This window comes from Ascaphus truei, chromosome 5, assembly GCF_040206685.1.
Source record: "Ascaphus truei isolate aAscTru1 chromosome 5, aAscTru1.hap1, whole genome shotgun sequence".
In the NCBI taxonomy this organism is placed as follows: domain Eukaryota; kingdom Metazoa; phylum Chordata; class Amphibia; order Anura; family Ascaphidae; genus Ascaphus; species Ascaphus truei.
The window spans coordinates 174,827,803-174,838,602 of record NC_134487.1 but is presented as its reverse complement, the minus strand read 5'-3'; positions in this window follow the sequence as shown (position 1 = coordinate 174,838,602).

Below are 10,800 nucleotides of genomic sequence, written 5' to 3'. Positions count from 1 at the left end.
ACATCCCTTGTAGTTATGTCAGGGCTAGGATCAGGGCCACCAACAGAAATATTGGGGTCCAGGACAAATGAAAGACACCCTCCCCACTTTAACCTCCAACTCCATGGTGAACTGAGGCTCCCTGAGGGGAATATACTGTATAGAGAAAAGTAAACCCAGTTATGGGCACTCTCTCCCCTTAGTGGGTGTATAATTACATTATTAAAAACAACTTTATTAACCTAATCATTGAAATAAATACATAGTGAAACAACGACGCAGAGCTATATCCTTCAACACATGTTTTGGGTGTCAGGATCTTAGAATAGTTGAGGATTGTTATTATTTATAAATATGTAACAGCCTCTGGTGCAGTGACCAATACAGAAAAATAAATCACCCCTTTAGTAAGTATTGTGATTTAGAATGTATAAACACCATCCATTACCATCCTGATATATAAAGTCAATCTACATGTATAGACCATAGTTTATCCAGGAGTGATATATATGTTAATACCAACTCCAAATTAATGGTCTTATCAATTAGACATAAAGTAGGTATATAGTAACTTATTATAGGTACTTGTCTAATGATAAGATATATTACCTACTGTACAGTATAACATACATTTTATATCTAATGTATAAAGCAAAGAGGAATCTTGTACTACAAACAAGTCTTCTTATTTTGATTCATACCATAGTCAGTAGTTCAGGTAAACCACCCTGTTGCTTATGCAGCTGTTATAGAGTTACTCTGGGTCAATGCCCTATAGTGAGCTTGTTTTGCCTCAGTAGAATCAAGTCATCAGTGTAGTACAATGACATACAGCATCACCCTTAATGATATATATTTGAGCTTCTGTGGAGTAAACATGCCCAGTCTTTTTTGACGTCGTCTTGCCATGGTGACGCGTCACAGCATCGGAATCACGGTAAGTTTTGGTGTTGCAGAGGCCTCACGTGATACCCCTGCATTTCATGTAAATGCCTTGGGGAAGAGCATGGGGCCTCTGCAATCTCCTGCGCGCCTCCCCACCCCCCATAGAAATCTCACGCCACCCAGTTTGCGCACCCCGGGCCTCGGGTATAGGTAGGGACTTAGGGGCAGGGAGGGATACAACAGAGGAGGAGCCGACTGTGTCTACCTGCATCCTCGGAAGCTTGTGAAGGGGCCCATAGAGGTGCCTGTCAGAGAGGGCCTGCTGGAGGGTTCCTATGGTCTTTTATAGTAGCTGGGGCCGTCGTAGAAGACATTTTATCGGACACATGGAAAATCAACCAATCATATTGGTTCATGTTCCATGGGCTTCCCTCCATTTATTATGACATCAGAGATTTTGCCAACCAAGAGCTCCCCCTGGTTAGCAAATTCAAAATGTTGTTAAATGTGTTGTATGTTATACAGTATGTTATCACATATTCCATGTTGGTTTGGCTTATCTTTCCTATGTATGTAATAGCCATTACATACATACTGTAGGCCAAGTACATCTAACCCAGTCTGGATTAGGTGATTTAAAAAATTTAAAAAAATAATAGCCATTACATACATACTGTAGGCCAAGTACATCTAACCCAGTCTGGATAAGGTGATTTAAAAAATGTGGTATATTTTGGAATGAGGCCGGTTCCGAGAAATATTGGGACTTGATGATTAACACCAAAATGACAAAATTTGAGGCATTTAGTTCTGTTAATGCCAGTATCAATATTTTTATTGGCTTTGGTAAAAAAAAAATATGCTGTTTTTTTATTTCAAACATTTTTTATTGTTTTTGTGGTATCACATCAAAACTTTGAAACAGAAAGAATAATGTACATAAATTTCATCTGAACAATAGAACTATCTTTTTTGGCATTTACAGTAAACATATATTCTGACCATAAGATCTTAAGACATTTCATTTAAGCCAACAGAAACCCCATCTTATCTTTCGAACATTTAAATACTTCTGGGCCTCCAATCGGGCGGCTACTACATTCAAAGTTTTTAAGTGCTTTATTACTTGAAAGATGTGAAGAATAAAAGAAGAGAGAGGGGGGGAGGAATAGGGTAAGAAAGGAGGGGGGAAGGGAGATAAGGGAAGGAGCTCGTCCCATTTATCTCCCCAGCGTCGGCTCCAGTATTAGGTTTTACCTTTGGTTGAGATAGATTCCTAGGCTCTATTTTTCTAGTTAACAGGCCATGAGTCCCAGACCTTATAATGCTGGTCTGTTTTCTGGCTAAGGCTAAGGTCCCAGTGCCTCCGCTGTACGCGCGCCCGCGAGGCTGGCGGCGCGTGCAGCTGATTCCCTGGTCTGCAGTGAGCTACAGGGAGAGAGACCAGGGGTGGGCATGGCGGGGGAGTGATGGGGGCACGGCCATGACATCACCCGGCAGGTTTGCCCTCATTGGCTGAACCGCCGGGGGGCGTGGCCTAGCGCTCCATCGCGAGTCCTGCTCTCAATTCTATTGAGAGCAGGAAAAACTTTCGCCACAGCGCTCGGCCCCTGCTCGCAGTGGGCCCGGCGCCATTGAGGGGAGGGCTCTCGTGCCTGCAGTGTCCGCCACAGCGGGCGCTGCAGTTGCATGCGGGGACAAACCCTTAGGAGGGCTGAGAGGCGCTCCATCATTTTGATCTCCTTAAAGCTGCAGTTCAAGCAATATCCTGCAAGTGTGTTTTTTTTAATAAATCAGTTGTAGTAAGAAAAAATACTTTTAGCATTTTCCGTTTAAAAAAACAACAACTTTGAAAGACCAATTTTCTTGTATTCTATTTTAACAAGCATGTTTGTTGCTATAGCAACCATTTACATTCCCCAGATCTAAAGATGTCGTCAAACTTTGCCGATCAATAGACAGAGAACGAATTGACCGACAGCTATGCAGTTCTTTAGGTAAGTAGAGATTGCCCACATGAAACTATTGAAGTAAAAAAAAAAACTAAAAAAAAACTAAAAACGGGAGCTTGAACTGCAGCTTTAATTCTGCGGATAACCGTTTGCTTTGATGGGGCTTTCAATTTTTTTCATGCAGATGCTATTGAGCAGCATGCTGCAGTGAGAATGAATGCCGCCAATTTCCTTTGAGGGGTCATGAGTCCTTCTATGGGTTTGGCCAGTAGAAAGGACAGCGGGTCCATCTCTATGCTCTCCCCAGTAACATCTTGGATCATATTTCTAATCATGTTCCAGAAAATCTGGAACTGGGGACAAAACCACCATACATGTACCAGATCTCCTTTGTGGCCACATCCTCTCCAGCAGAGATCAGGTACAGTAGGCCGGGGGAGATTTGGCTCAGCCTACTCGGGGTTAGGTACCATTGAAATAATATTTTATAAATATTTTGTTTTATAGTAGTACAAATTGAAGTTTTTGCTGCTGATTCCCAGATATCCTCCCAGTCATCTTTATCTATTTCAATATTGAGGTCTTCAGCCCATTTTTTCAATACGCTGTTATTTGAGGTACTAAGTTGATTACTTGCACCATAAAAATAATGCATTTTTTGTCTAAAATGCTGCATTTTTTGCACTAAGGGCTCTGATAACTGTAGGTCATTGACTTTAGGCAGAATATGGATCTTCTGTGAATAATAGGCACTCGGTTTACTGCCCCTCATCTAGCATTCAAGCCCAACACAACACAAATCAGAATGATTCAATCCATTTAATCTTAGCTAATGTAAGGCTAAAACATGTTCCAAGTAGTTTTCTTTTTACATAACGTGCTATCCACGGGAGAAGTAAACAATAATTACATTCTCAGAAAACCATTATGGCCATCTTATTTAAGTGAAAACCAAACAAAAGGCTCTAGAAATCTACAGACCATGCCAGATATGTTTGTGAAGGTTTACTGTTATTTAAATCAGGAGGAAAAGTGACCTTACTGTATGAAATACCCAGGAACTTTGTTGTTTTTCATAAGCTTGGTTCCATTCACTGCCAGAAAAGGATGTGACGCCAATGTATATACAGACATATTCACATACATCATAAATTCCCTTATAGGGCACAATTTAGCCTATTTTTACAGATCTTATTTAGTTTGAGCACAATGGTACTCTGACGAGGTCTAGGTCTGGAGCAATGAATAGGAAACAACTTGTAGTGAGAAATTTCACATAATGAAATCTAATCCGCACAATAATGTTTACAAATCGCCTTTTTCCAGTGAAAGCAGGACTGCCAGGAGTCAGAACGCATTTCTGATTGAGTTAGAAAATAGATAAGGAATGAATTGAAATCTCATGATTATATGGAGATAGATGATTATTTCTGCGTGTAACCTCCCGTTTCTGAAAGAGCCTATGAGCTTCTTGAGGTTCATTTAAAGGTGTGACTATTTTTACTTCTGACTATTCTGAGATAAATAAATGCAAATATCTTGTAAATTGCTGTTCTTAAAATAGCAGTGCTAACTGACTATAAGGCCACTGTATTTTTTCCCTTACTTACTTAATACAGTTCTCCTTTCTCCTAATTTATTCTCTTTCTTTATATCTATGACATAGGGCCTCATGCTGTAAGCGCCGATAAGCCCTATCTCGCCAAAAAATCCTACTGTTATTCAGTAAGCCCCGAGAAGCTGGCGAGAATAAAAAAACTCGCCTTTTTTTTTTGGAGGAAAACAAAATCCGACGACCGCTTGGCGAGAAGCCAGCTTTTCCAACTCGCTGTATTATTTTTGCCCCGCTCAGCATCTCGCAGCTGATCGCCGCTCAATAATGGCGAATTTATCGCCAAATCGCCTCGGCACAAAAAGTTGGCAAGAAGCTGGGGATGAGCGGCGAGGAGCGGCGAGACGGGATTTAGAAATAATCTGGCCCTTTTCCTGCCTCGGATTGATGCCGGGAGACTCATTAATATCAGCACCGAAGAACCCCGGCATGCATCCGATGCAGGAAAAATGCATTACAGCCACATCATTACCTTAGCGGCTAACCGCTAAGGTAAAGAAGGGGTTAACCACCTGTGCCATGCTTATTGTGGGTAGCGGGGGGGTGTGAAGGCCCTTGGTGGGGGTTTAGGGCTTGCGGGGGGACTGCGGGTGGACTTAACCCGTCATTACCTTAGCAGTTAATACTGCTAAGATAATGAAGGGGTTAACCCCTCCCGCTACCCACCCGCAAGGTCTAAACACCCATCCTTTGGGCTAATACCCACTTCACCCACCCCTGCTACCCAAAATAAAAACACTACAACCTACAGCCCCACTACCAACCTCCTATGCCCTCAATGAACATTACTATATCAAATACACCACCCCCCCCCTCCTCCCAACCCCTAACACATACAGTACAGTAATGGGCAAAATTACTATTATCCATATATGGATAATAATGCATTTGCCCATTTAAAATACAATAAGCAGAATAAATAAAATAAATACATCTTGCACTCATCCCTGCAGGCACCCACGATGAAGGCTGTCCTCATCCTCACCCCGTCCCTGCCCTCCGGTGCTGAAAAAAAAAACATAAGAATAAAAAAAGCCAATCAAATTGTCCCCTAGCCCATTAATCCACTTAGCGGTTAGTAACCACCAGAGTAATTAAGAGGTTAACCCACCCTCACCCACTACATACCTGGGAGGCCTAACCACCCTCCCCCACTACCCACCCGGGAGGCCTACCCACCCACCCTTGGGGACAATACCCCCTTCACCCACCCCCACTACCCACATTAAAAACACTACAGAGAATAGCTCCACTACCCATCTCCTAGGACCCACAAGAAACATTAACATATTTAATAAACAATGCACCACACACCCTCTGTGCCCCTCATAAAACATGATTTATTATTTTACATACAGGCTTAAAACCCCAGGCCTATGGTAGTCCCCAGTGGTCCCGACGGGTGGGTGTCCGCAGGCCCCATAGTGCACCAGTGGGGGAGCCCACAGGGTCTGGGGGGTCTCCGGGTAGTCCCCGCTAGGCGCTGTGGGACTCCAGGTGGTCCCCGCGGGTCACCGTTGGCCACAATGGGAACTAAATCCCCAAGCTGATTGGCTCAAGTACGTGTGACTCCCTTTGGATGACGTCATATCCTTTTGTCCCCCAAACCTCTGTCACATCGTCTACTACAGCCAATCAGAGTTGGGATTTAGTTTCCACGCTCTGATTGGCTCAAGTACCATGTGATGGCAGCCATCTTGCTTTTGATGACATCATCTTAGAGGGAAATGAAGCACAGCCATTCTGATTGGCTGGCATCATTCCCTTTAAATGACGTCACCAAAAACCCCCACAAAATCACATAGTTTTCACTGGCCAATCAGGGCTTTGGGAACCATTTGATGGAAATGTGATGTTATAGGCCTATAAAAGCCTATGACACCACATTTTAGCCAAGGAGGAAGGACCTCCTGCCGTAAAAAGAGGACAAGGGCGTGCCAGATGAAGACACAGATGAAGAGGAAGAGACAGATGAAGACCCCGAAGACCCAGAAGACCCAGAAGACTGATGATATGGATTTCAAATTTAAATAAGAAGACAAAGAAAGAAGTTAAAGCTTGGGCTTTTTTTTTTACCTTGTTCCTGTGCGTGGATTGGTTCGTGAGTATGCGGTGTCCCCGGGATTCGGAGAGTGAGGTCAACTAAAGGTACACTGGCGACACACTTTATTCGAGCTTGGCTAGTCCCACGAATTCGGGTATACCCGGGTGTATTGAGGTTTGTGACTGTTTTCTGCCCGAGTGCATTGAGGTATTTTCCAAGCAGGGATTGAAGCATTTTATTCCCGCTGGCTGCAATAATGCACAGTATATATATATATACTGCATTACAATTCATGAATTTATGCCATCTGGTAGACACGCGAAGCATTGCAGCCTATTAAATCCTAATCATTATCATTTAACAGATCAGCCGCCCATCAGCCAGGCATGAACCCAGGCTGGGAAGGCAAATGCAACGGGGCTTGTCAGAGGTGAGGAGTGGCGCATTCCAGGTATCTGCCAGGTACATACCGGGTATTTGCTCGAATAAAGTGTGTCGGTGCAGTAAGTAAAAATATTAATGTATGTTATTTTTATTATACAGGTTTATGATTTGTTTTTTAATGTGATAGTTTTTTTAATGCCCATTTATTGCCCCTGTGTTTATCTATGTCACTATGGAATACATACATACAGGGACTATCAATGGTTGTTTTGCTTTTTTATTTTGAATGTAACCCTATTAGGGCCTGCGGTGACCCGCGGGGACCACCTGGAGGCCCACAGTGCTTAGCAGGGACCACCCAGAGGCCCCCAGACACCCGTGGGCACCCGCCAGGGTACACTGTGGGGCCTGCGGACAACCGTCGGGCCCACCGGGGACCCCCGACTGCCTGGGTCATTAAGCCTTTATGTAAAATAATAGAAAAAATCTTTATGGGAATTTATGTATTAATGTTTATTAAATATGATAATATTTAGTGTGGGGCCTATGGGGTGGGTAGTGGGGTTGTTCTTTGTAGTGTTTGTATTGTGGGTAGTGGGGGTAGGTGAAGGAGGTTTTGTCCCCAAAGGTGTGGGTGCTTATGCCTCCCGGGTGGGTAGTGGGGGTGGGTGGTTAGGCTTCCCGGGTGGGTAGTGGGGGAGGGTGGGTTAACCCCTAAATTATTCTAGCGGTTACTAACTGCTAAGGTGATTAAGGGGTTAGGGACATTAGATTGTCGCTTTTTATTCTTCTATATTTTTTGCAGCACCAGAGGGCATGGACGGGGTGAAGATGAGGACGGCCTTCATTGTGGCAGCCTGGCAAGGGTGAGTGCAAGATTTATCTATTTTATTTCTGCTGCTTATTGTATTTTAAATCAGCAAATGCACTATTATCAATATGTGGATAATAGTAATTTTGCCCATTACTGTACTATATGTGTTAAGGGGTGGGGCGGGGGGGGTGTATTTATTTAAAAGTATTGATGTATTTGTTATTAATTTTTTGGGGGCACAGAATTGGTACTACAGGCAAGTGGGGACACCCGGACACCTGCGGGACCACCCGAGGGCCACCGCCAGCCGTTGTATAATTCCTGTGCATCCAAAAAATGAAGATATGTTATGTATGTTAGGGTGGTATAGGGATTGTTGGGGGCAAAGAGGTAGGGGGGTATATAAGATATTGGGGGCCTAGGAGGTAGGTAGTGGGGCTGTTGTGTGTATTATTGCTTATTGTTGGTAGCAGGGGTGGGTGAAGTGGGTATTAGCTCCAAAGGTGGGTGTTTAGGCCTTGCGGTGGGTAGCAGATTAACCCCTTTATTACCGTAGCGGTATTGACAGATAAGGTAATGAAGGGGTTAAGTCCACCTGCAACCTAAATACCCACCAAAGCCAAATACCCCCTTCACCCACCCCCGCTATCCACAATAAGCCTGGCACAGGTGGTCAACCCCTTCATTGCCTTAACGGTTAGCCGATAAGGTAATGAAATGGCAATAAATGTATTTTACGTGCATGGGATTCATGCCGGGGGTCTCCGGTGCAGATATTAATGGGTATCAGCTCCAGAGCCCCAGAGATTTTTCCTAAGTCCTGTCTCGCCGCTCACCCGTCGCTTCTCCCCACCTTCTTGACAACTTTTTTTGGCGGGACGGTTTTGAGAGAAATTCTCAATTCTAGAGCGGCCATCAGCTGCGAAAAGCTGATCGGGGCCACTAGAATTGAGCGTGTTTGAAAAACTGTCGATGTGCGCTGAAAATGACTTTTCACCAAGCGGCCGCCGAAAAGTTTTTTTCATCATCATCATCAAAAAAAAAAAAAAAGGCGAGTTTTGCTCTTATCGGCAGCTTCTCAGGGCTTACTGAATCGAAGTAGGCATTTTTTGCATGAAGCTGGCAAAAGTGACTTCTCGGCGCTTAATGCATGAGGCCCTATGTCTGGTATTGGCTATTTAGGAATGCCACATAATTTGACTAGTTTGTTTTTATTTATTTACACTATTATTAAGTTGTGATATTTTTATTACATCTTTGTAAATTTATTTTTTTATTACAGGATGTATCATAGACTTTGTTTGTCTTCAAGAGTCCTTTTCTCTCCAAATTTGTCTTTAGTTCTTAATTTTCTTGTAGTATCATTGTATCAATACACTACCGACACACTTTATTGAAGTGTGGTCGGTACCGCAAGCCGGGAAATCTCCCGGCTTGCTAGTGGCCGCCCCTCGGCGTGCCGCGCGTCATAGACACGCGGTCACGCGTCATCGGGAGCGTGCCCCCCTGCACGCGTGTCCAGGGGCTCCCCGAGGGAGCCCTGGTGTCCCGCGATCGTGGGACAGCGGCAGGGGGTTCCGGGGGACCCGGCGGACCCGGCAGCGGTAGGGAGAGCGCCCCGATCGGAGGGCGCTCTTCCGCTGCTTCGGCGCGCGCCCGTCACACTCGGGCGCGCGCCAGGCTACTGCTGCGGCACAGAATGGGCAAATGCTCGAATAAACTGTGCCGCAGCAGTAAATGGTCATATGTTTTAGCATTCCATTAGCAATACACAGTATAGTATATGTATTAATGCATAATTAGAATCTGTACAGGGTAGTAAACAGATCTGTGGTGTTGAAATTATACTATTCTTTTTTATTTATGTATTTATAATGAGTTAGAATATCTGCCATGGACCTTCTATAGTTAGCTATGGAGACTGACTTAGAACTGTCATTCGTAGAATGAATAGTTGTATACATTCATTTGCTTGCATTCAGAGAATATCTTTTTGTTCCATAGTAAGTTCTATTGTTGTTATTTTTAAAAGGATTTTTTTGATACAGATCAGTGTACTGTATGTTGATACATTGTATATTATTATTGCTTTTTCATAGAGTCACATTTATGGTACGTCAAGTCCCCCCACCCGGATGGTGTCAATGTTCACAGCTGATACGTTTTTCTCCTGCGGTTTTAATTTTATTAATTCAATTTTCACATGGCACCTGGCGTCACGTCATTTCTGGTTTGGGGAAAAGGCTACATACTGTAAATCACCACTCACAATAGATTCACATACTTTCCAATGAAGCGCTGAAAGAAACATGAAACACATTAGAGTTCACTTACTCCATCTGTGCCATGTTGTCACTTTTTCATGAAATTGATTTTATTTAGTTTCGATAGCCCTCTCATCTTTTTGCTGCTGTGCTCCGTTTTTTTCTCTCACCGGATTTCCTGCATCTACATACAGCGTGAGGCACGCCAACACAGAATTGACGGCATCGGAGTGTGAGTATCACCATTTCCTTAGCACATTATGGTTTCTAACAGTGGGAGGAATTTTGCTGGACATTGTAAGTGTAAGCTCTAGGGAGGTAGTCCAATAAGGAAGAGAACCGGAGAGGGCTATTTATTAACAGTGGCTATCTGTATTATCAACCAGGACGTTACATATATATATATATATATATATATATATATATATATATATATATATATGAAAAAGAAAAGAAAACAAAGGCGCACACCTAGTGCATTAAAGTATAACAATTCGGTTTATAGAACAATAAAAACAGTCAAATGCCCAAATGCATAAGCTTAATACATTAATACATCAAGCAATAATCTGCAAAATATCCAATGCATTGAACATATCTCTGTAAATTGTAAAATACAAATATTTATCTAATCACATTTTTTGAAAGACAGTGTGGTCCTCATAACCAGTCTATTAGGATTTGCACTGCATTAAGATTAAAGCAATAGACTGGTTGAACTTTTGTAATTAACTTTTTAATTGTTTTATTAGTATATGCAAATATCTTTGCTATAAATACTGTGGGGACATATCCAATGGGTACCCCTGATGAAGTCATCATAGATGACAAAACGCGTAGGGCGTGGCTAAGACAGAGGAGTCATT